The sequence below is a fragment of the Neopelma chrysocephalum genome, unplaced genomic scaffold (assembly GCF_003984885.1).
Source record: "Neopelma chrysocephalum unplaced genomic scaffold, ASM398488v2 Primary Assembly neopelma1_23, whole genome shotgun sequence".
In the NCBI taxonomy this organism is placed as follows: domain Eukaryota; kingdom Metazoa; phylum Chordata; class Aves; order Passeriformes; family Pipridae; genus Neopelma; species Neopelma chrysocephalum.
The window spans coordinates 29,591,661-29,618,491 of record NW_020897691.1 but is presented as its reverse complement, the minus strand read 5'-3'; the positions used below and the strand labels follow the sequence as shown (position 1 = coordinate 29,618,491).

At 41.6% G+C, this 26,831-nt stretch overlaps 1 protein-coding gene across 4 annotated transcripts in view; it reads left to right on the top strand.

The window, feature by feature from the left end:
- The first annotated feature begins 18,726 nt into the window (after window positions 1–18,726).
- The window catches only part of PKIB (cAMP-dependent protein kinase inhibitor beta), a 57,936-nt gene continuing 49,831 nt past the window's right edge, over window positions 18,727–26,831 (top strand). Inside the window, exon 1 of one of the 4 annotated variants that reach the window (XM_027692147.1) lies at window positions 18,727–18,750. The gene's annotated coding sequence lies outside the window, so the exon portion shown is untranslated. Of the gene's footprint in view, window positions 18,751–18,945; window positions 19,032–19,136; window positions 19,226–19,516; window positions 19,617–26,831 lie in introns of those variants that run through there. The other 3 variants (XM_027692121.1, XM_027692130.1, XM_027692137.1) reach the window with 3 other exon arrangements.

The following is a 26,831-nucleotide window of genomic DNA, read 5'->3' as shown; positions in this document are numbered from 1 at the left end:
CTTCAAATACACTCTTTACTGAAGCATTCGCTGTTGATCTTGTTCAGAGACATAATGCTAGGCAAGGACTTTTACCCTGACCTAGTGCAGCCTTCCTGATATTCTTAGCTAAGAGCCTTATTATCCACTAAGTAGTAAAAACTATTTACAGTTTTCTCTTTTTAATGATAAAAGGACTCTTCTTTACATAACTTAATAATTTTATTTAAAAATAGAGAAATAATTTCCATATGCACAGAAAGGTTGAGGTTGGAAACAACCTTGAAGGTCATCTAGTTCCACTGCCCCCCCACCATAGGCAGGGACACCTTCCACTAGATCAGGTTGCTCACAGCCCCATCCAACGTGGCCTTGAACACTTCCCTGTTGATGCATCAACAACTTCTCTGGGCAACTTGTTTCAGTACTTCACCGTCCTTTGAGTAAAGAATTTCTTCCTAACATCAATCTAAGCATGCCATCTTTCAGTTTAAAACCATTGCCCCTTGTGCTGTCACTATCTGCCTGTATAAATATAGTCCCTCTTTCTGCTTTTTATAAGCTCCCTTTAGGTATTGGAAGACCTCATTAGGTCTGCCTGGAGGCTTCTCTTCTCCAAGCTGAACAACCCCAGCTCTCTTAGCCTGTCTTCACAGAAATGCTACATCCCTCTGATCATCTTGGTGGCCCTCCTCTGGACTTGCTCCCACAGGTCCATGTCTTTCTTGTGTTGAGGACCCCAGAGCTGGATGCAGTACTCCAGGTGGTGTCTCATGAGGGCAGAGTAGAGAGGCAGAATCACCTCCTTTAACCTGCTGGCCACGCTGCTTTTGATGCAGCCAAGGATGCAGTTGACTTGTGCCTCCGAGCACACATCGCTAGGTCATGCTCAGCTTTTCATCTACAAGAACCCCTAACTGCTTCTCTGAAGGGCTGCTCTCAAAAACTTCTTCTCCCAGCCAATTCTCATATGTGGGACTGCCCGACGCAGGCGCAGTACCTTGCTCTTGGACTTGTTGAACTTCATGAGGTTCTTGTGGGCCCACTTCTCAAGTTTGCCCAGGTCACCCTGGATGGCTTCCCATCCTTCACGTGTATCATAGGCACTGTTCAGCTTTGTGTCATCTGCAAACTTGCTGAGGGTGCACTCGATCTCACTGTCCGTGTCATTGATGAAGATATTGAAGAGCACCAGTCCTAAGACAGAGAGACATCACTTAGCACTGGCCTCTGCCTAGACATAGAGCCATTGACCACAACTCTCTAGCTGTGTCCATCCAATTCCTTATCTACTGAATAGTCCATCCATCAAACTCATACCTCTCCAATTTGGGGATAAGAATGTTATGTAGGACTGTATCCAAGGCATTAGAGAATTCTAGCTGGATGATGTCTGTCAGTCTTCCCATGTTAACCATTGCCATCACTCCTCCACAGAAGGCCGCCGCCTTGGTCAGGCATGATTTGCCCTTAGTAAATCTTCTTTTGTGAAATATATCAATAGCTTCTTTTGTGGAATATGTCAAACTTCCGAAATTTGAGCCCTTGTTGTCTGGTTTTTTTAATTGCTGCAGTACAGTGTAGGAGGTAATGCCAAAATCTATCATTTGTCTTGTTTTTAGAAGATTTTGGAAAAAGGAACAGGGTACCTGCAGTTTGCTGAGTTATAACAAGAGCCCTCCTCTGCAGAGTTCTGGGACACCAGCAGTGACACGAGTTGACCATAATCCTTCAACCCAAGAGCTGTGCTTGTGCAGGGAAAGCAAAGCTGGAATTTTTACATGTGTGCCTTGCACAGCCACAAACACTGGAGTACTGAACATGAGGAAAGTTTGGACTACACCATGAACTCTACATCTGTATAAACTCTCATAAGAGAGCAACACTATTCAAGTCAGCATTTGTAAATGTTCTCCCTCACTACTGCTTCTTTCCCAGTGCAACTGTGTATATGTTAGTGGCAGGTTCAGGTGTAGGACTGAGCAGTCCTGGCCATTAAACAAAGCTGTTAGGAGAAAAGATTTATGTCTGTGTACTAAACAGGCAAATTGCTCTCTCAATCTGTTAAGCTGTCGGTATGATTTCTTGGCAAGCTGGAATAGTTTGCTGCTATTTTTTGGAGTGGAACAAATTGCCTGTGTGCAAATATAGCCTAAGAGTAGAACACACTACAGATATACTGATCAATGCATTCAAGGAAGTAAATCAGTGTTTATTTTCAGAATCCTTTGACTTCAGATGGAACCAGTTTTTAAACAGAATCAATGTTTTCAGAGATGAATGCCCAAATTAATATGTAAATAATTCCTTTGCAGTCCTGTTAACTTCAGCTGAACTTGCTGATTCTCTGGACCTCCAGCTAGCAGACCGCTCAGGCCAATCATGCCTAACTTGGGGTCCTTATTTACAAAAAAACCCAAAGCCTTAGAGCCAAAATTCCTTTGTAACGATTGCTTATTTGTGATGAGAACAACATCCTTCTGCCATTTTTCCTCTCTGGCTTGACAGGTTGGTTTGAAGAACACTGTTTTTTCACTGCTAAATCTACATTTCATCATTCATGGTATTCTGCACTGGAGTAGTGATATTAGAGCAGTCACTTTGTGGCAATGATGGAAACCCATGGGCTAGAGGAAGCATTCAGAAGCGCTGGTGTTTCTGTGACTGCTTTGGAATATGTTCAGCACTGATTTCTTCTTTATGTCTAAAAACAAGAGAGAGGTTATTTAGCCATGTAAGAGTTTAGGAGGGGGTCTATCTACTCTACTACCATGAACGTATTATACATATTATTCATTACTAGTAGCTTCTTGTTTTCCTCCTGATCCCAGTTGCAGCAGGCTTATTGTAAACTAAGGCAGGAAAAGGAGTCACTGTAACTTTTGTTTCTCTACCAACACAAAATTCTGTACTTTTTTTTCATACTAGTGCAACTGGATTTCTGCTTTTTCATCTCTCTTACATAAGGTAAATACAACAAAGATTTTATAATTCATTGATGATACCTATATTTATAGCAGAAGGAATTCTAACTGAAAGCCAATGTGGTTTCAGAGCCAACAGGAGTACCACAGACATGGTGTTTGTTCTCAGACAACTGCAAGAGAAGTGCAGGGAACAGAACAAAGATCGCTATGTAACCTTTGTTGACCTCACAAAGGCTTTCGATACTGTGAGCAGAAAAGGTCTATGGCAGATTTTGGAATGCTTAGGTTGTCCCCCCAAGTTCCTTAAAATGATCATCTTACTTCATGAGGATCAGCACGGCCAAGTCAGATATGGCAACACACTTTCTGAGCCCTTTCTAATAAAGAATGGTGTGAAACAAGGCTGCATTCTCACACCAACCCTATTCACAGTCTTTTTCAGCATGATACTCCAAAGGGCCATGACAGACCTCGATGATCAGGACGGTATCTACATTCGATATCGTACTGATGGAAGCCTATTCAACCTAAGGCGACTGAAGGCCCACACCAAGACCTTAAACCATCTTGTCCAGGAGCTGGTCTATGCTGATGACACTGCCCTTGTTGCCCACACAGCAGCAGCCCTGCAGCGTTTAACATCCTGCTTTGCAGATGCTGCTGAGCTCTTTGGGCTGGAAGTCAGCTTAAAGAAGACAGAGATTCTCTATTAACCTGCACCTCAGGAAGTCTTCCATCATCCCCATATCACCATTGGCAAATCAGAGTTCAAATCAGTCCAGCAGTTTAATTACCTAGGCAGCCTCATCTCCTCGGATGGTAAGATTGACGGAGAGATAGACAACAGGTTAGCAAAGGCATACAGTGCCTTCAGAAAGCTTCATAAAAGAGTTTGACAAAATAAACAATTGAAGAAAAGTACCAAGATCAGTGTTTACAGAGCCATAGTGCTGTCTACTCTTTTATATGGATCTGAATCATGGGTCATCTACCGCCACCAGCTGCGAGTCCTAGAACACTTCCACCAACGCTGCCTCCGTACAATCCTAAACATTCACTGGTCAGATTATGTGATTAACACATCTGTTCTAGAACAAGCAGCAGTCACAAGTATTGAGGCCGTGTTGCTGAGAACACAGCTGTGCTGGACAGGGCACATCTCCAGGATGAAGGACCACCGCCTCCCTAAGATCTTGCTTTATGGTGAACTTGCCACTGGCTGCCGCATGAGAGGAGCCCCGAAGAGAAGATACAAGGACTCCCTGAAACAACATCTCAGCCTTGGCCATATGGATCAACATAACTGGTCTACTGTGGCCTCCAATCAGGAGGTCTGGAGACACGCCATCTATAACGCTGCTGCTTCCTTTGAGAACGCACGCAGGATCAATGTTGAGGAGAAAAGACAACGCAGAAAGAATCGTGCCTTGCAGAATATACCATCTAACGAGTCTTTCTGCTGTGCCTTTTGCAACCGGACTTGCCTTTCTCGTATTGGCCTTTTTAGCCACCAGCGCGCTTGCAAGAAACGTGGGTAGAGCCCTTCCCAAATCTTCGTTCGCAAAGCCTAGCCATGATGATACCTATTATATAAACACTGGTCTAGATCTGCTTTCTCAGGTTTTCCAGGCTTTCCCAACATATTATTATGGCAAATTTGCTTGATATGTTCTCTATATTTTGTATAAATAATTTATTTTATGTGGATGTCCTTTCAGATCCAGATTGAAAAGTAATTTTGTTGTCTCGTCTCCTCACTTTCATGGCAGCTTAACTTTTATCCTAGAAAACATCTTTCTTTGGTGACAACATGTGCCAGTGGCAATGTGTGGCAACTGTAGAGAAACTGTGCTCACCTAAAGGAAACAGTACCTGACTCCCTCCTTCTCTGGGCTGTCAAGTTTCTAGCCTGTGGTGACTCTTAGCTCATCTGGCTCTCTGGAACCTGCAGTAGTCAGTAGCAGGATCATGGCAGTTTCTGCCAGTTCCTCTTTGCACTCTAGTATATCTTACCACAGCTTGGGCTTGGCCCAAGCATCCATACTGTTTCACACCTACACTGACATGAAACTTTCGAATGCTGAACTACATTAAGTCCTATTTTGACTAGGGCTAAAGCCAAGACAGTCATGTCTGGGTTGTGCTGTCTCCTGGTCGGGATTTGCACTACAGTTTTCAGCAGCTTCCCACCATTTCTGGAATGCCCCCAGACCAGCTTTGTTTCTGGGCAAAGTAATTTGGTGAAAGCTGAGCAAATTGCGAATAAAATTTTCCTATCTCCTTGTAGCAAACCTATTTCAGGTGGGCATGCAAGGTCTTGTAAAAAAGGCAATGAGATTTTCTGCCAGCTCTGAGCAGTGAATCAGAGCTCAAGGACAAAAATGTTCTTGTCTACCCTCTTGAAATCCAGGTAAGAAGAGCCAGCTCCAAGCTACTCAACAACAGAGGCAGATTTCAATTTCAATGCTCTAAGGAAAAGAATGAAATGTAATTCCTCTTCTTTCTGGAGTGGTAAAATCTGTGACAGCAGTATGTGAAGTGAGGCAGATGATGTAACAGGTCTGAAGGAGGTCAGGTGCTGTTTCAGGGCAATGTGAATGGTGAAAGACACAGGTCCAAGCAGTACTGGTCCAGGTGGTGCTGAGAGTGGATTAAAGGTCACTATCCAGTGTCCATCTTCCTGGGTAAATTAAAGGACTAGAAATGCCCTCATCTATCTCTTGCAACATACCAAATTGAAGGCCGCTCTAAAGCTTTATTAATTCTTTCTTAAATTATGTGCCTTAAATAAATGTCTGGGTGCCCAAGCTCCCCTACCCTACATAGTTAGTGAGTGGAAGATAGTTAACCTACTGATATTTTAGTCATTGGCTTTAAGATGGAGACTTGGGAAGGGGGCTTTGGGCACTTGGTGACAGAACTCCAAGTCTCAGGACTGGAGTCATGTTTCAGGAGGCGGCCAATGTCCTTCCTGCCTATATATCCTAACCCACATGATGGAGAATGAAAGTGGAGAGCAGACTACAGGAACACAATCATAGAATCATAGAATCATAGAATGGTTTGGACTGGAAGGGACCTGAAAGATCATCTAGTTCCAACTCCTCTGCCAGAGACACCTTCCACTAGACCAGGTTGCTCAAAGCTCCATCCAGTCTGGCCTTGACTTCCAGGAATGGGGATGGGATGAATCTGGATTTGCACTTCCAAGCAGGTATAGTCTGGTGTCCCAGCATGTGTAATGGGGTTTGGGTCTATAAATATGCAGCATATCTTTGTATATAAAATATGGACATTAGTGTAAAAGAAATACATTAAACCCATTCTGAACATTTTTATACCATGCCCATAAATTGAATTTACAATGTTATGTTTTTATCCTTTTCAGCTTAGGTAGTGACAGGTGCTGTTCTGGAACCCAGGTAACATCCCTAGCATTCCATTTAGTAGCAGGTATTTTCATGTGCAAACAGTATAAGTGCTGCCTCTTGCTAGAATTCATGTTTATACAAGTGTTTACACATATCTTTCTAAATAAAAGTCCACAGATAGTCAAGCTTGGGAGGCTGGGCACCGTTTTATAGATCACTCTGACATTCTCATGTCAAGACTTGATATGCCATTAGCAGAAAAAGTGTTTTTTTTTAAAGCTGACTGCAGGAAAGGAAAAAGGTCAATCTCAGAAGCTTTCATGCCCTGGTGAATGAAAAGAAGGGAACAAACTATAGATCCTTTGTACTCCTACACTGGCACATCACTGGCCATCTCACAGGAATTTTATGGAAGGGAGTCTTAGGGCAGTACTACCTCCTCAATCTGCAGTGTATGATCTTGGAGAGAAAGAAAACCTCGATGAAATAAGAATATAATGAATATGAAGGTGAACATACATAATGAATACGGAGGAGATCTACACAAAAATGTGTATTGGAACAACCCAGCCTAAACTAGTTTCACCTAGCTTTTACTGTTTATGTTTGGTACCATATATTTTACTTTCATCTCCTGACAATTGTAGCATTACCTGGTTATCCAGTTAATGCTTGAGAGCAAAATAATTAAGAGGTTCATACACCTTTAGATGTCCTTAGAAGCTCCTTAAAATGGAGGAAAACCCTTTGAAAGTTATGTCTTGCCATCAGCATTTAGGTTTTTTCTGAATAAGATGTTGTCATACTTTTGATGTAGGGCTGTACTTTAATAGATGCTAATTAAAGCTAAAAAATTTGGAAAATGTTTTTTTTCCGCTGTGTGCCAGTGTTCCAATTAAAAGCATTTTTCCTTTTGTTCTTTTCACTTTCTGATTCCAGGTATTACTCTCATGATCAAGTTGAATTGTCCTAAATTAGCTAAACTAAAAAAAACAAGCACAAACAAAAAAGCACCCCCTCCAAACTAAAACAAACAAACAAACAAATAAATAAATAAATAAATGAAATCAGATTTTCCAATTGGGAAACTGTATATTTCACATCTGTAGTTTAGGATATTCTCATTTTGTTCTCTTGCATAAAACCAAACCAGAAAAAATAAAAGTCAATATTTAGCACTTTCCATGTAGCAAGAACCACTTTGTCTGTCTTCTAAGTGAAGACTTATAGTAGCAGCTCTATTAAATTTAGAAGCACATTCAAGTGAGTAAACATTGTATAAACTCTAATATAGCAAATGAACTTTCCAGTGACAGCTCCCCAAGTAATTTTGTTTATTAATGTAGAAGACCAGCCATCTCTGCACATTGTTAACTGTCCCATGGTATGCAAAGAAATCTGAAAAGGAAATAATATTTTCTAGTGGACAATTAGAGGAAACGTCTTTCAGGGATTATGAGAGTGAAAAAAACCCTCAGGCTGTGTGTCTCCTACGTACTCATGATTTGAAAATTTTGCATTCTACAATAACCAAGACCTTTACTGTTGCTAAAGTGTTGTAGCAGGAAGGAACTTAACAGTAAGTTTGAATTATGGAAAGACCTCATGCAGCATTTTTGTAGTCATAGAACTTTTCTGTGAATCATTGCAGCTGTTCTTACAGTCTGCAAACAGAGGTGATGCTTTGGCATCCTAATAACATATGAGCAACTTGGAGATATGCCCATTTAGTGCTTCTGGATAAAGATACAATTTCCAGTTGGTACCATCTGACTACAATCAACTTTTCTTTGAATATGAAGTTTTGTTGCAACTGTTTTCGTTGGACATTTCACATTTTAATCACCATCAGGAGAGAAATATTTCAGTTCTGCTTTCTAAAAGTTCATCTCTCTCCCCAGTCCTTCACTGATGGTCTTTCTGTTGGTAGAAACTGAGGACCACAGAACTGATCAAATCCCAGATATGTCCATCCTTAATCTCTTCCCCTATGGTCTCATTACCTGGTATAATGTTTTGACTTCCAAATCCATAGTGATCATTCTCTTAAAATTTTCTGATTTATTAATACTCACATCTTCCGAGTCTGCATAGTCTTATGTAAGGTTATTTAAGAGGGTCAGTCTGTATCTTCAAATTCATTGTCTATGGCCTAGTTACCTTCTCTTCCTGAGCTTCCTAAAGAATATAACTTTTGCTTTCCTAGTATTTTCAGATAATTACAATTCTGGCTGACTAATAAACACAAAGTTAAGAACTTTGATCTTCAAGCCTGCTTAAATTTGAGATCAATTTTTTGACTAGGTGATGATTTTTTTAGGGGAAAAAGACCTTTTGAAGCAGAGACCATTTAATGAGGGAGCAAGAATAAAACTGTAGGTGATCAATCACACTGCTTGACAGCTGAATTATAAAGATTAATTCTCCAGTAATGTTGGAAAGGCACTTTTGAGAAACTTCCTAAAAGAAATTAATTCCCTGATTCACTGAAGGTTCCTGAATGGTGAATACATAGCAACAATCTCTTTTGTAAAGCCAACTTGACCCACTCCAAGGAGCTGATTCATTCTGAGATGTTCTTTCACGAAACATCTTCTCTTGTTTTTGGGGGGTTTTTTTAGGACAAAATGTCCTTTCACCCCTCTTGAAAATCTATTTTTTCTGCTTTTCAGTATCCACGTGCTGTCTCCCTGGAGACTCTTCTTAGCCAGCAATGATATGAGTACCTCCCAGAAAGACACAGTGCAAGTTTATTACTGCTTACATCATCCCTGAAGTGGAAACTGCATCTGAAGTGGAAACTCAAATTCAAGTCCACTCTATTCTCTGATTTCTTTTCCAAATTACTTGCATTTATTGTCTTCTTTATTTGGAACTTTTTAGTCCAAGTTGCTGAGATACTAAATTTAAATTACAATTAATGCTAAATTAATAGATAGTTATGTGCCTGGATGCTTGTAATATTAGTTCTCTAATTACCTTGTGATGACATGCAGATAATTCTCCACAATGCTGTTTCTGTTGTCTTTTGTCTCTCTACTGATTTGTGCTTTATTCATCATTAATGCATCTCAGTGCTTGTTTGCTCTTCTAGCTGTTACAGCTTCCAAGAGTCCTGTTTATGTCCTTTTATAAGCTCCAGCTCCTTTACTCAGTGCTTACTAAAGAGTGCTCCCTAGTTAACAAATTCTGAGGAAGAACCTGGCTTTTTGGAGACGACCAAGGTAAACTGGATACCTTAACATGGCATTTTTTTAGCTGGGACTTCTCCAAAGCCCATTTATAGCTGAAAGATAAATTATTAGTTGCTTTGCTTAAATAAATTAAAAAAAAAAAAGGAAAAATGCAGATAATAATGTTGTAAAACAGTTACAGGTGTATCAAGTACATTATAAATTGTATGAGAAGACCTTACAGAGATGTCACTGTAGCCTGTATACCCATAACATAATCAAATGATATGTGTCCACTTATTTGATGAGGAAATAAAAAATTGTGTTATTTTATTTAATTATCAGAGAGAATCAGGCCTTATTTCTTACAACTGTCTCACCATATGATGCCATACAAGCAGTCCATACTGGTGTCCTGAAATGGGTTCTTTCACCCAGTATGCAAGAAGCTGATGCACACTCAGAATTGAGGTATTTGACTGATTTACAGTTCTGCACAGGAAGGGGTGCTAGGTGGTAAATCCACAAATGCACTGCTGGTAAAGTTAGTCTGATGCCTGGAGCACTGGTTGACTGTGGTTGCTGTTAGGCTGCATATGCTGTATCTTGTACTGTATCGTATCTGTGATTCCTGTGCAGGCTGAAGGGATATACCACTGGTACTTGCTTTTCTGCAGCTTAAACAATGTGTTTATGACCGGCATGTGGCCAGGTTTGAGAGACAGATCAAACAACCTTGGAAGAGGGAAACATGGAAGTGGAGAAGAGGAATGCTGTGAACCCACCCCTCTTAGAGTGAGAAAACATATTCGACTATTTTTTTTTTTCTCAGTTTACTGCCTTTTTAGGACTTTCCCCCAGTAATTACAGCTCATTCTGTACATCTGACAAGATTGCTCCTGGTAGGACAATTTCCCAATATTTCCAGCTGGGACTGGTTGGTATCCTCTTCCCATATGATCCTTTTGTCCAACTGCTGTGGTGTGCAGAAAAAGTGAAAATGTTCAGCCCAGGAATTCATATAGTATGTGACCTTCCTGCAGCAGCCAGTGTTAGCAGCTCTGCAAGGTTAAGCTGACCTCAGTCACAAAGAAAACCTTGCAGACAGCAACACAAGCAAATGTTTTCTAACTTCTTTGTACCTTTCCAATAGAATGAGGAAATATTAATAAAAAGATAAATGTAAAAGGAACTGGTGCACTGAAGGTGTATTTCATCCAGAATCTGATACCCCAGTGATCAGGAACTGTGAATCTTCCAGCTGAGGTAACTTGCCAGGTAATTTCCATCACCAGAGGTTTCAAGGTCATGGAGTAGACAAGACTAAATCACGCACACCAAAGAGTGTTAAGAAACGATTTCACAGAACAAGAGCAATTTGCATTGTTTTCTCACTGCTGTAAAGCAAGGAAACATCAATTTTCCAGTGCCTGCATTGTACCTTTCCTGTGCCTCGTGCTGCAAAACTCAACTATCAGGAGACAAGTAATGGCCTGGCAACTTTTCTGCACTGCTTTGGTTGCACTAGGAACTTTGAACTGTGTGACAAAAGGAATCAGGGTCTTCTCTTTAAATGCTAATCCATAAACTGGACATCACACCAGCAAAAGGCAATGTCTGAACACTCCAACTGATGCTGCATAGCTCTGCAAAGTTGGCCCAGTTCTTGACTCATGCAATTATGGATATGTTGATGGTTGCAGTATAGCAGAGCTTGAGTGGAGACTGTGCTTTCATGATACCCCTCTGGCAATATCCATTACTGCCTGTGGCCTACCCTGTCCTCCATTTGCTGCTGCAGTGTACAGCATGACCTCACATACAGTTGTACAGGCCACCTGAGGAGATAAGGCACCATTTCATGGAGCTAAAATCAACCATCTGTGAAGTAGGCAGAAGAACTCCTTAACTCAATGTTGTTGCCAGCACATTTATATAAGGAAAACACAGTATTTCTGTTGTAACATTGTAGTAGTATGTGTTAGGCCAGTAGGATGTTCCAGGAAGCTGTGGAAAGGCTCATAAATACCATTTGGGTCTTCTGAGCCTGTACATGACACTGCTTCTCTTCAGAAGCCCAATAAGTCACATTTAAGACCCTACCTTGCCTTTGTTGTCTTTTGGGGAATGCAGTTACAGCTCTGTTGCTTTGGTTCATCACTTTGAACAAAACGTTTGTCTATCTATTCACCTGAAAAGGAGATGTTTCCTCCCCAGCTGGGCAAAAGATAGAAATATAATCTGGGAAATGACTGCAAACACATTGCAATTCTGTGTATTTTTTAGGCATCATCTATTTTTACTTATTTCATATTTTCACCCTAGTTAGCTTAAGTTATGTGGATTAGGATGTTTATTTCAGAGGTATTCCTTTACTTAGTGTGATGCTGTGTGAAATTGACAGCTAAGCATTAATCATCATTTAGCCTGTCATTTTGTCTGTGTCTGACATACATTAAACTGTACCTCAGGATATATACATCTGGTGACAACAGTCATTTGTTAATTGAATGTGACTTTTAATGAACTTTTCACCCAGCAGGCTATTCCTGGGATTTATGAACAACTATATTTGTTAAAAGTTTTTTTGTAATTTTTGGTAGCAATGTACTGACTTCATGGTAGCTGCTGCAGCACGCAGAGTTGCATATGTCTTGCCCATTAATCCCCTCAGGAATCAGATTCACCAAAGTTATGTCTGACTTTATAAATGCAGATTCCTAATGACAGGTGTTTTATAGCCACTCTCAAATGTATCACCTGAATTTGGCCATGCATCACAGCAGCCATGACAGCGAGTAGCCTGCTCAGTGGCAGCATCACCAGCCTGTCTCGTCTTCCTGCTTCTCTGTTCTTTGGAGAGAAGACTGCTGTTGATGGCACAGTGTATGTACTGTTGGTGAGGCTGCATGTGTGCCTGTGTTCCCCATGGCAGTGACATGGGAACAGCTTTCCCTTTGAAAGCAGAAACAGGCTTCAAAGGGTGGCACACGCTTTTCATATGAAAGAAGTGAGGATGACCAAAATGGTAGGACACCAGTCCACCGTGCATATCTATGGGATGCAAAAAAAGCAACTTTACAGTGGGAAAGAACCCTTTTCTTATTCCTTTGGTTCTGTTTCTATTAGGGATTTGTTTGTAACAATTAGTTTAAAAGATGCTTCTTTCTTTATCTCAATTTCTGATTGCCATTGTATATATTCCTTTGGAAGAACTGGAGATCAAACACAGAACAGGATGAGGGAAGCTTTGGAAATTAGCTATGTATGCAGAGACTTGGCAAAAGCATTAATATATGCAAAAGAAAATTAAAAAAAGAAAGGAAGGAAATAATCTAAATGAAAGCAACTCACAATATGAATATGAAAAGAGAACTAGTTTGGAAATGTAAATAAGCACACTTGGAATTAATGTAGACTCATTCTAGGCCTGACGTGATTCATACAGTGCCAACAGGCTGTACAATTTGCATCAGTATCTATGTTTCAATACAATTTTGTAACCAGGCAATTTAAATTCTCTAAGCCTTTTATGACTGTGTTTGGAAGCCTGGACATGAGGAGGGGCAGGAGGCAGGAACTGGATATCTGCAAGGCACATATCACATGCAACCCGTCAAGGCCAACTCTGGGCTGAAAAAGCAGCATCTCTCTTCAAACCCTGGCTTTGTCATTCTGATACGAACACACATTTCAGATGAAGATCCTCTGGGTAGACATTTCTGAATCTAGGCAATGTAATCTCCTCCCTTCTCCTTAGAGTGCTTTAATTCAAAGTACAAATATAACTGTCAGTACTGTTCTAGGTCGCAGCAAGATGTGATGCTTGATGCTATATCACAGATGACAGGAAGCCTGCATGTGGAAGTTTGCATGTATCTGGATGCATACGTGTAATCAATCTCATGAATAGAACCTCGATTTTTGCTTCACAGTTACTTCCAACTTCTGTGGAATTTACTCTTGCTTCATACTAATTTAGAGGCCAGTTACTAGAGGCTAATATGTTGGAGGCCCTGTCCTGCTTTTGATCAACATGAAGGTGTGATACTAACAAGAAAAATATTCTGCCACTTAAAGTACTTGTGCTATGCAAACTAGGAAGGGCTCCATGCATTGCTCATGCTGCCAGTATTTTAATGAAAATACTGGTAAACAAGTAAATAAAAAAACTAATATTCCTGTTGAACATCTTTTCCAACTAACATTCTCTCCAAGAAGATTTCTGAATGTCTCCAGAGTCTGAGCCTTACCCGAAAAATACCGTAGGTGTTAAAGCTGCAAAAAGCTGAGATACAGATGATGCACTTGCTTTTCTGTTTCGGTACTCTGTTATAAACCTTGTTTCTTTGGGTCATTTATTAGACGCCTCAATTTTTGTGTGCAATTTCACCTGATAGATATTTTTCCCATAATTTGCATTTTTTACCCATTTATGATTTTTGTTTCTACATTATTCTCTGATCATGTGGGCAAAGTGTCATTTAATAATGTGTGGCATGGAACAACTACTTCTTTTTATTTGTTTCAAACACTGTTTGAGGATTTCATTCAGAGACTCTTTTCTTGTTTTGTGAGACAGAAGCTGAATCTGGAACACTTCCTTTAATATCCCATGATGGACCTTTAAATAGTTATTAATCCTTTTCAACTCAAGTTAGTTGAGATTCTTTATAAAGGTTTTCACTGATCTTTCCTGAAAGACTTTGAAAGAAGCATTAATTTAAGAATTTAAAAGTCTAGATAAAACAGAACATTTACATAGGAAGGAGCTTGATGAAGCATTCAGCAGATAGCAAGAAGGCATGACTTCCTTCCACAAAAGTCATGTTGATGCTTCTTCATTAGAATCATACAATAGAATCGTACAATAGAATCATAGAATAGAATCATAGAGTAGGATCATAGAATCATTTAGGTTGGAAAAGACCCTTAGGATCTTTGAGTCTAGCCATCAACCCAACCCTGCCAAGTCCATCTCTAAGCCATGTCCCTAAGTGCCACATCAATACCTCTTTTAAATACCTCCAGGGGTGAGGACTCACTCACTTCTGTGGGCAGCCTGTTCCAATGCTGGACAACCTTTCAATGAAGAAATTTTTCCTAATATCCAATGTAAACCTCCCTGGCACAACTTGAGTCCATTTCCTCTCATCCTATCACTTGTTACTTGGCAGAAGAGACTAACCCCACCTCACTACAACCTCCTTTCAGGCAGTTGTAGAGAGTGATGAGGTTCCCCGTGAGGGACCTTTCTCCAGGTTAAACAACCCTTACTCCTTCAGCTGCTCCTCACAAGACTTGTTCTCCAGCACCTCAATGTCTTTCTTGTAGTGAGGGGCCCAGAACCGAACAGGGGATTTGAGGTGCAGCCTCACCAGCGTTGAGTACAGCAGGACGATCACTGCCTTAATCCTGCCGACCACACTATTTCTGATACAGGCCAGGATGCTATTATTTCAGAGTTATTCATGTGCCAACTGATAGTATTCTTTAGGTTACTTTTAAATGGATTGTCTCAAATACAAATACCCTCTGAAGCCCTTTTCAAGATTTTGTACCTTCTATTTGGATGAGTTTAAAAACTATTTGAATGTTAAGTTTACACTTCAGTTAGTGGAACAGCTGTTCAATATCTCACCTCTCGAGGAACTTCGAGGTGCATAGGCCTCAGGCAAGCTGATTTTATTACTCATTTTCCTTATCTGAGCTTTTTTTTTTCTTCCAACCATTCAATATGAGATAACTCTGCAGACCTGATTTTCGTAAAAAAAGTGCATGGATACGAATGTCTCCAAGCACTTTGGTAGTGAACACTTCAACAAAGATTTGCATTAATACCTCTTATATGTTCTTTTTTGTGATCCTCCTACTCCCTGATCAACCCTCAGCTCTGCAGATCTTCCTAGTTTTTGTGGTCTAAAGTCTTATGAGTAACTTTTATACTTGACTTTAGCAAGTTGTTCTTCAAACCCTTGGTTTATATTTTTAAGCATAATTTGTTTGGGCTTATGATCTGTGCAAGCTCCCCTGTTTGCACATAGCTTCCACTTCTTGCAAAATGCCTTTTACCTTCAGATAACATCTTTTCTATTTAGCTCTGTCATCTTATTTATCTAAAAATCTTTTTTTTTACAAGAAATATTAATTTATTCTGCACCTCTTAAGATTATGCTTTTAAGGAGAGTCAAATATCAGCTTTCTAAAGCCAGCTCTCTGGTAGAAAGGAGAGAGTTCAGAAGCCTTTAATGGGGTAAGATTCTGCCTCCAGCTTAAAAGGTAGCCTTGGTCTCTGACACATCCAGTACTGTGGCTGCTCAGATCCTATGAAAACCCAGCTCAGCAGAGCTTTATCCCCAGGGAAGAGCCACTGGCAGGAGGTTTGGTATATGGGCCATCCAGTGAGGTGGCCAACAGAGAAGAATGGTGGTCCTGCAGCTCCCTGCAGCTCCCCTCAGCTCCCCAGGTGTAGCCCCCTTCCTCTCCTGGATGTATTGCCAGTGCCTGCTGCAAGTGGGGGCACTGCACAGAGAGCAAAATAATTGTAAAAGTCTGCATTTTGCTTTTGTTCATTTTTACCTTATTTATATCCTGTTTATCTCTAAAATTTTAGATGCCAAGTGGAACATGGAACATGGTCACAAGACTAGCAAGGCTCTGGGCCACTGACTTAATTCCATGGCTGCTAGGCACCACAGTAAAACACAATCTTCTTTCATAGATTTCTCAACTGGAATTCAAAAACAGACATCTACAGTATTTCCCTCACTGCCTTGTTTCCTCTGATAGCAATCAGTTTAATTAGAAGTTTCTTTGGGATTTAATCTTGTGTTATTTTCTATCTGAAACTTTAAACAATATGAGCAATATAATATAAAGAAAGAAAGGCTCAACATGAATATTATTAAAGTACACTAGGATTTTTTCCTAATCCTCCAGATATTTAAAAATATAGAAACTGCACAGAGTTACAACTTGAAAAGTTTCTCAGCAAAATTTACAAATACATAAAATCTCTTTTTCAAATGACATTGATTTTGCTACAACAAAGGAAAAACTAAAATAAAGAAATAGCAATTTATGATAAAGAAAGGGAAGAGAAACACCATTGTAGCTCTAAGTGTGAAGCTCCGCATCTCCGTCAAGGCATGCCCACAGCAGAAGATAAGTTGATCCCAGCTGCTTCAAAACAGCTTTCCACTACTGAACATCACTAAGGTAACTGATTCGCTCCTCTCCAGGAAGGATTTTTCTCTCAGTGCCACAGCGAGAGTGTGCACATCCCTGAAGAACTTGTTGCCATGTAGTAGTCGTCTCACACATAGGCATGGGAGTTCTTCCAAGCATTCGCTTATATTTTTATATTTATATTTATATTGGGTCAATTCAGAGAAGGTGTCTGAAGTGCTCCCCTCCAAACCCCACACGTGAAATCCCACCTGTACACGGCAGATGCCAGCTGCATCAGGAAAGATGACCAGCACCTCCCACTACCTCAGAAGTCCTAACCCTACCTCAGCCTGAAGGAATATGCAGGTTGAATTTTCCCTCTGAAGACATACAGATGAGTTACAAAGATGTCAAGGCCTTCACATGTCATCAAGCTAAGTCCAGGACTGTATCTTGGCACTATTATCTGTAATGGTGATAGATATGGTGTTTGAGTGCATTCTCCTTACCTCACGTGTCCTCATGAACACCGTACGTGATCGGCACACTAAATTTCAGTTTCTGTTGGAAAAATGAGCCACTGAATGTAAATCTATAGTAGAAATTGTGGCTTCCTGGGAGAATAACTGCAAGTTTATTCTTACTGATAAACCTTTCTTATAACCCGCAAAATGAAAGGCACCTGCCAAATTTTTTTGTCATTAAACCAAAAATAGTATTTATAAGGGGTTTTTTTGAGAAATCAAAACATCTGCCCAAATAATAAAATAAATTACAAAAAGACTAATTATCAAAGGAGGTACAGTATATTATATTCTAAGAAAAATATTTTAGAGGGAGTATTGGCAGAACTCCAAACTACAGCTTTTATACTTTAAGAGGACATTTGGGAACATCTAATAAAAATGCAAAATAATCAACCAATTCTAAGCCGTCACCTGAGTTATTTGGAGTTTAAAGTTCCCGTTGTAAATTGGATTATTGTAACAACATGGCTTAAATAGTGTTAAAAATAGATCCTAAGTATTCTAGGTCATGCCAGAAAATTGTAAGAACTAAAACCAAGGGATTTTAGGTTCAGGAAAGCCTAAATGAAATTTTATTTCAAAATGAAATAAAATTCTAATCCTCTGGCAGTCTTTATTTGTTATTATAAAGAAATATAGTAAAAAACTACATTGTTTATAGTGTAAACACTGTAAAATCCAGGTAAGATAACCACCTTTAGCTGAATCTGTCCGATTCTCAGAATACAAATGTAAAGTATCTGAGAGTATAAATGGAAAACCTCTGTGTGGGTTCCCTTGTCATTTGGCTCTGACTGGATCTAGGGAAATGGCTGGATAAAAGCTTAGTTATATATGGATTGGCTGTAGAGTGATTTTCAAGAGTTTAAAGTGATTTCAAAACAGATAGCCTAGAGTCCCTTAGGTAAAATTAAAAAAAAAAAGGGAAAATAAACCCCAAAACTATGCTAAAAATCAATGCTTAAGCCACCTAGATCTTTTAAAAAGCTTTCAAAGCGAGTTTGGTATAATTTGGTCCTACACATCCAGCTTCAGGGAATGTACCAGCGCCTCGATATGCCAGATGCCAGATGTTAATTCTGTGTTTCTGCTGAAATGCAATAATTAAGACAGAGAACTTGCAGTATTCTTCACAGGGTACCATTTTAAGATGAAAAGGGCAAAGACTGCTGATTTTAGGCCAAGGTTGGATTTTTCCAAACTCCTGCATAAGGCAAATCCCAGAGGCCAGCAGCCTTCTGACAGACAACTGCAGCTGCACCACAGCCTCTACCTGTGTGGTGTAACAAAGCTTGTAGCCGAAAAGGGTCACATATGGCTGCATCCAGGTGCCAACTTTTTGTCAGACGCGAGCTGCTTGTGTCGGGCAGCAGCGGGAGGATGTCCTGTGTCATTTTGCTGGTTCAGTTTGAGGGACTGCAGCCAAAAAAAGAGAAACGTAACAGGAAGAACTGGGACTGAAGTGAGCAAGGCTCCGAGTAAGACCTGTGTTTTTCCCCGCTGTTTTTTGGTGACCGGGCACGGGGACCTGCTCTTCGCGACATCAAATTGCAGCGGGACAGCTCTGTGCCCCTGTAAGGACTACGGGGGACAGGGACCCTCAGTGGGTACGTCCCTCCGCGCTTGAGGGAGTGGAGGGGGGTGTCTCAGCCATGTCGGCAAAGGCAAGCTGAGCCACCCCACGCTCGCTATTTTGGGCAATAGTGCCCCACGCCCGCCCCCTCCAGGCCTGGCAGCCCCTCGGGCTCGGCCCCCCCGCGCCGCTCCCGCCGGGACGGGCGCGCCGGGGGGGCGGGCACAGCATCCCGCCGCCTCCCGGCACGGCCGCGCTCCCGGCGGAGAGCGGCGCGGGCCGAGGGCGTAGAGCGGGTGAGTGCGGCGCCGGTGAGTGCGGGCGGTGCGGGCAGCGGGCTCGGGCTCGGGCCGGGCCGGGCGGGGGGCAAGCGGCTGGAAGTGGATCGGCCTCCCGGTCCGGGTGCCGACGGGGACACCCCGCGGGAGCCGCGGCGGGGGCGTGGGAGGGGCCACTCGCCCTGCGCTCGCAAAGCGGAGCGTTCCCGGCGGCGCGGAGCTTCCAGGTACCGTGCGAGTCCCTCCCGGACCCCCGCTCCGCGACCTCGCCCCCGGGCACCCCTGTGGGCATCGAAGGGAAGGGGGAGAAGTTTGGAGCGGAGGGCGGGCAACTCCGGGCGAGTGGTGAAGCTGCTGCTGAGGGTGCTCCTGGGGACGTGATGTCCCGTGTCCCACCGTGTCCCAGGCGTTTTCCGTGACCGTCGATAGATCACGGATAATCTGTCTGTGCCTCCCTGCCCTGGATGCTTCCTGACTGACCAGGTTTAATGTTTATTAACGCCAGGTATTAAACCTTTAGGGAAACCGCTAATCGGTGTCATACGTAGGCTGCCCCTCATCGGGAAGGAAACTGAAATGAGTTTTTCTCCGGCAGAAAAGCAATCAGAAGTGCGCCAGGTGCGACCTTTAACTGCATCTCCTTTGTGAAATTATGTTTGTATGGTCAAATTAATCAGTAGCGACAACATGAAGACTAGAGAGTAAAAATACAGGTTTTATTTACACAGTGGCACTGCTTAGGTATATTAAAATACATTTCTGAAACATAACCGTTTTGCATGAAGTCCATAGTCTAAGTTGCACGGACAGGATAATGAACAACTAACGTGCAGTTTGTGGATGCAAAAGATGTTGCTAGAAAATCACTTAAAATACATCATTAACTTTCAGCTTTCTGTGCATGTAAGGAGTGTCCTTGTACTTAGATCATGCGCAAGGCAGGAAATTTTCTTTCTGATTGCCACAAAATGTTGTCAGTAACAAAATTGTTTCTTAGTCCAGTTAAAAATGGTGCTTCTCAGATATGATAATTTGTGGACTCTAAAGAGCAGGCAAGTGCTTTTAACGAAGGAAGAAGTAAAAGAGTATTCAAAATTCCTGAAGCAATAGATACAATATTCCTGAAGCAGTGTAATAGATAAAATTATCTACACCAGGCTATTTGTCTGGTTGGTACATTCAGTTCTTAAAGTTCTGCATTTTGAAACGTAATGAGACTTTGGTCATTCCAAGAAAATCCTGGCCACCTCTCGGGTCATTGTGGTTAAGACTGGAGAATGTGGAAATATATGAGGCATATCGACTTAGCCAGCATAACTTCATCACCTTTTGACGCTAGAAAAAAACAAGTTTTGATGAAATATTTGATTGGAACAGAGACCTTGAAAACAGCAGAAGGAAAGACTATGACACTTGGTTTACCTTTTCTCACTGAAGAAGTCATGGGGATGAGAATGGTTGTTGGGGTTTTTTGCTTAAATTGCTAATATTCTCTTTGAAATGTTGAACTTGAATGTTTGTGCTATGATGTTTTTGAGATATTACATTGTGGTTGATAAAAATTACTTATACACAAGTAAAATAATTTGAAACTTAACTAGAAATACCCAAATAACTCGTAAAAGCAACCACTTTACTGTACTGTTAGAGGGAAGGTTTAGTTATGTAAATTATTTTTGAATACACCCTGTTGGAACAGAGACCAGTGTTGTTTTTCTTTTTTTTTTTTTTGTATTAGTCATGTCATGATAGTGACAAGTTTAAGCAAAACAGCATAACATACATCATAGTATGCTATAAAAATATACATGAACTTCAGAATCATGACAAATTTAAAAAATACTAATGCAAACAATGAAATGCAGAGAGAAAGAAACTCATCCAGGTCATGTCGTTAATCTGTCTGGAAGTGCAAAACTGTTCCCTTGTGTTAATTTTTTAATTATCCTGTACAAATAATATTTTCTATTAGTATACTGATGAGTGTTTTTAATGGGTCTTTCAGAATGTAACTGCTTCCTTCAATTTCTAAAACCTGGGATGGAAAATCTATGAGGAATCGTTTGATTAGTTTTGTCATTCAGCTCAAGATCATATGTTCCCTGAGCTCCTGCTGGGCTTTTTGCTGGACTTTCTTCTCCTGGCAAAGATGCCCCAGGACTGCACTCAGTTCTTTGGGCATGGCTCCCTCCTGGCTGGTTTTGGGGCCAAAGTGAGGGAAATCAGTGTGCTCTCTCCATATCCTGATGTCCAAAGAGCCTCCATTCATTGTGTCTCCCTAGGGTGGTCCTTGTTCTCTCAAACAGTTTCATGAGCAGTGCAACAGTGCAGGATTTCAGATTGGTGCCTTAATTTGTTCCACTCTGTGGCATCCAGACTGGCCACTCAGACCCATGGGATCACCTCCAGCACTGAAAGGGGAGAATTACAAAAGTAAATCCAAGTGATCTTGTCTGGTAGAAGTATTTAGACAGTCAAACATCTGTGTTAGAATGGATTAAGATTCTGGTGTTTGCGTTTTTGCAAGGGGATCATCCAGATTTTCATTGCAGCCTCAGAGTATGGCTTAGCAGAAATCCTAGAAAGTCAGAAATGGTGATCTGTTTGTGAAATGCTCCCAAATCTGGCTTTCCTCACGTGAAATAATGTCTTCTATACTTGACTTAATAATTTTGGGTTTAGAAGTTTTTCCCATTTTAGATTTGTGTTTGTTATTTCTTCCCTTCTGCCTTGTCTATATTAATTTCAGCCTGGTTTCCTAAGGAGATGAAGCTAAAACAACAATAATGTTGTCTGACTGATAGCTCCCCTCATTGCCTCGGAGTAATGTTTTTACCCTTGGAGATTAGTTTCGACCAATATAAATAGAAGAGCAGAGATTTCAAAGTGATGAAATCTTACAAACCTCAAGACTTCTGGTGTTGTGTGGGTGCTCCATAGGATGCTGAGTGTTACTGCTTCTGCTGCTCAAGGCTTGGTGATTATATTTTTCAATTTCTTTGCTCCTGGGGAGTGCACAGTCTTGGTAGTTTTGATCGTGCCTTTTCTTCTCCATAGTCACCTCAAAATAAGCTCCATGTCTCCGAGATGTTTCTGGTAATTGGTTATATATACAAATGCTGTTGTTTTTTAACTTTATAAACAGGTGTTGAATTCCTAGCCTATAATTTAATACTGCTTGATACAGGGTTGATAGCCAATGGTGCAGTAATTTTCTTTTTTTATCTTGACTCAGTGCAAACACTCGATTAATGTGGTCACAATAAAACCCAGTTTCTTCAACAATCAGTTTCTCTGAATTGCTTACAAGTTTTTTATTAGACTTTAATTTGCTTCCTACTGCCACTGCTGTTTCTTCTGGCTATGGTTGCATCCGAACATCCTCTTCTGCTTTCTCTGCACAGCAGGCTGCTGTAACACTCTCCCCATGTCATGACAGGAGAATGATAGTGGAGGAGGAATATGAAAAGGTATTATGAGTTTATCTAGCAAGACCTTTATAAATACATGTTGCTTTTATTGACTTTTAAGTGGTGGTTATTGTTCTGATTATTTGTTCTGTTATATAGCTAAAGTTAAGAGATATGTTTATGGGTAATTGCCCATTTTCTTCTCTTCCTTGTCTTGACAACTTTAATATCATCACAATACTCGTCTGTCTTTTATCTTTCATTATCTCCTTATAAGATTGCTGTGAGTAGGTTTTTTCTGGGGAGGTGAGTTTGGTTGTTTGGGGGGTTTTTAATTTTGTTTTTTAGAGACAAAATATACAATAGTATATTAAGTTGATTTGCTAGTTTTTTCCCTGTTGTAGAAATCCTATCAACTGGCCTTGCTCTCTGGGAATGAATGTACATATATAAATGAAACTAATTTATTAACGTGCTCAGTGGATAATGTTCACTTCTTTTAAAATACTTGTCCGCATTCAAGTTGCACTAAGCTCTCCTCTACATCTTTTATAATCATTTATATATTATTAAACCCTTCATTCCCCACTGAGGACAGGAGCACTGTGCTTGTATAGCAATTACATTTTGATTTTATTCTCTTGTTTTATCTTAGCAAGAGGAAGGACAAAATGCACAAAGATGTCTTTTTCTCTGGGAACAAGCACACATGCTCATGTAGCGTCTTGCCCTGCCTCATCTTCTTGCACTTTGATGGAGCCAAACATCCTTCCCTACCGCAAGGACCCGGCCTCCTGGCAGCCCCACACGGCTCTCCCTGTGTTCCGTGCAGCTGCCACTCTGCACCCTGGGCTGGATGCCTCCCAGCTGGTGTAAGAGACAACTCCCACAGAGGTTTCTCACCCCCTACCCTTCACCAGCAGTTGTGTGGCTCCCAGAAACGTGGGATGTAGTGGCATACGTAGGTGATACCCAGTTTGTTTCGGTTCAAATGCATCCAAGGGATGGATCTCAAAACCATGCCAGTGGAAGTGTTTAATTTGCGTTGTGGTGAAAGATTGGGTAGGGTGTGCAAACTCGTGCCATTACTTTGGCAGGTTGGAGAAGGGCAGTGACATCCTACAGAGAGGGAGTGTGGCTCTGCCCAGAGGCCAGGGGCGTGGGCTGGGCAAGACATCAGCAGGGCTGAGAGCGGGAGCCCTTCACCTGTGGCTGAGGCAGCAAATCTGACTATAGCCTAAAAAACACTGTCAGCGAAGGGACATGATGATTTTACCAGCTGGATCAGGTTTGCAGAGCACATGCAAAGATGTGTACCTTAAACAGTCTTTGAGTGTGGATCTGTGCCAGGTGCACTCAGGCTGAGGCATTTGGAGAGCCTGCTTCCCAGAGTGCAGTATGGGCTGAATATATGCAGCAGAAGCTTGCTGCATGTGCTTGCTTTTGTATGTAGCACACATCTTTCCATGCTGACCCTGGAGTGGGAGTAGGTCTGTGCTAGGTTGTGCTGCAAGGACACAGCTCTTAATTAAAAACCTTCTATTTTCTGTGTCCTTAGGAAAATCACAGAGAAAAAATTGCAGATGAGGGAGCACCTCTTGCTTTTTTCTTCTAGCTGCTGCTGCTTCTTTTAATCTACAGATTAAGCAGTATTTGCTGCATACATAATGATAGCAAAGCCACCTCTGTTGGACCATCCTGTCCACATATTCCATCCAACAGTGGAAGGTGAAGAGGGTTTGTAGTACACAGTAGTATTCATGCCTGCAGATCTGAGCACCTGCTGATGCAGAACAGAGGGAATAATTTCTACTGCTTTCTAGGCCTCATGGGCAAATGGGCAGCCTTTTATTTTGGCCTTTTTCAATTACCTCTGCAACCAGTTTACAAAATTCTGTGGGAAACCCAGAAGTTTGCCCATAGGCTCCTGAGTAACCTGGAACTGTGATTAGTAATGCAGCTTCACAGTTGTTGAAATGACCTTGGAAGATGTGCAGCATTCAACACTTCTTGGGCAGTAGGTACAGCTTCCTCCTCTGCAATGAAAACCCATCTCTCAGAGTCAGCACTGGATTGGATCAACATCCTGTAACTCATTTTGTGCAAAGAGAAGCTAGCAGATCCATTAAAACAAGTATTACAGTGATCCTCACTGGAGTACACAAGCTGTTTTTAGAAGACAAACCCAGATGCCTTCACATCTCTGTGTTTGATCTTTCTTCCTGATAGAGCAGGCTGACTTGTTGAAGGGTGGTGTCACTAGGATATTCTTGGTATTCATGGTATTTTGAATTAGTTGTGAATTCAAAACAGTTAGCACTACCTGTGTGATAGGCCTTAAAAGAAAATGAAGCAACACCTTTTCAGACAGATGCAGAAGCACTGGCAGCTGTTAAATATTTCTTACTGACTAATGAAAATGCTCTGTAGTATCACTGAGCGATGCCAAAGATTGTCATTGAGATGAGCGTACACCCTCCCTCTGCCTCATCAAAAATAGCTTTAATTCCTGGGCAATATGTGATATGCTTTGTCCATAAACAATTTATATCCACAAAGGTGGATTTTATAGTCCTTAATTAAGGGAGTTTCCATAAATAGCATTGATAAGATTTGTCCTGTGAATATTTACGTGGAGACCTTTATATGTCTCTTCTGTCTGTTGTAGATGAGGTGTGGTTGGATAAGAGGACTAAAGGAAGCGGAAGACAGGAAGATGACACCTGGAAATTCTGTCTCTGAGTGGACAAGCTGTTCTGAAAGTAGCATGTGAAGTGTTAACCGGAATTTCCCTTGTGGTTCCAAGTAGAAGGATATGGTTTGCTAATACCTGAAGTATACAGGGCTTAGCAGTTGTGAATAGCATTGGCTTTGGCAGATGACACAACAAGGTGTTAAGCAATCATATGGCACTTCATCTTAACTTAAATCTATGATACAGTGGGAGTGCAGGAATTTTGCTGCTCTTTGTATGAATAAAAATTTTGAGGATTGGCTTTATAGACTGTTCTGAAAAAAAAGCCAGCCTAGAACTGAGGAGCAGGGCAGAGCTCTGCAATTCTGTTGTCACTTCTTCCAGATCATGGATGGGATGCTCTTACAGAGACAACTTGTAATGGGAAGACGAGACACCAGTTTAGCTGTAACCCTGCCTGTAGCAGAGCTGGACTGGGACGCAGGCATGCGCTTCCAGTCCTGACACACGGAGTCAGATGATGCTCTGGAGTTGGCCAGGGCTCTCAGTGCAGTTCACCTTACCTGTTTCCTTGTAAAATGGGATGCACTTTCCTCTGGGGAAGGAGCCATTTTCTAGAATATCAAAAGCATGATCATCAGGGCTGGAGAAGTTGCCCTGTGAGGAGAGACTGAGGGATGGGCTGCCTGAGGGGGCATGGCTCTGGAGGTGCCCCTGGTACTGTAGGGAGGTGGTCAAGAAGAGACACAAAGGGCATCAGCTGGACCAAGTCAAGAGAGGTTCAGATGGTGCACAAGCAAAAGGGAGGCAGAGGTGTGGGCTGCCCAGGGTGGCTGTGCCAGTTCCATTCTGGGGGTGTTCCAGCCCCAAGGGGGGACAACCCTGATCAGCCCCATCTGACCTCAATGATGAGCTGGTCCAGGGACATCCTGAGCTCCCATCCAGCCTGAGCTGTATCATGACTCTATCATTCAAAGTTCAAAGCCAAAGCTGAGACTCTGTAAAGTTACAGTGAAGTCCTTGTTAACCATCTATGTATGAAAAATGTAACAGGGAAGAGCAACATTATTTACCAGACTGAAAGAAGGCCAATGACAATATCTTTAATAAGAAATAACAAATAGATGGTAACAACAGCACAGTGGTTTGCAGTCCCTGCCTTAAAATATCTTGCTATCATGGTTTGAAAAAGCCCAAATCCAATTCTGATTCCTAGCCCCCCCCTCCCACATCTCAACCCCATGTGAGATGGGTTTTCCAGACAAAAACACTAGACTCAATATGGGGGGAAAGGAATATATTACAGGACTATACAGCAAATAAATACTATAATACACTGCATACAATCTTAACTCTATATCTATCTCTACCATGACAATAATATTTACAATGGGCCAAATCTCTTCTCCCTCCAAATAAAAGTCCAGGAGAGAAGAAGAAGAAAAGACCCCTTCCAGTCTCTGAGCAGCAGGTCTCCCTCTCTAGGCAGCAGGCTCTCTTCTTCTCTTCCATCAGAAACAGTTGCTGGCTCTCTGCCAGCACACACGAGGGAGGCTTCCAAGTCTCTCTCGGCCCCCATCTCCAAACAAGGGGTCTTTCCATGGGCTGCGTAACCCCAGACATGGCCGCTACACCATGGTCATATCACGAAGCACCGGGGTCTTCGTGACGGTCTGGTATCCTCAGGGGAATCCAAGCCCTTTCACAGAGCTCCCATGCTCTGACTCA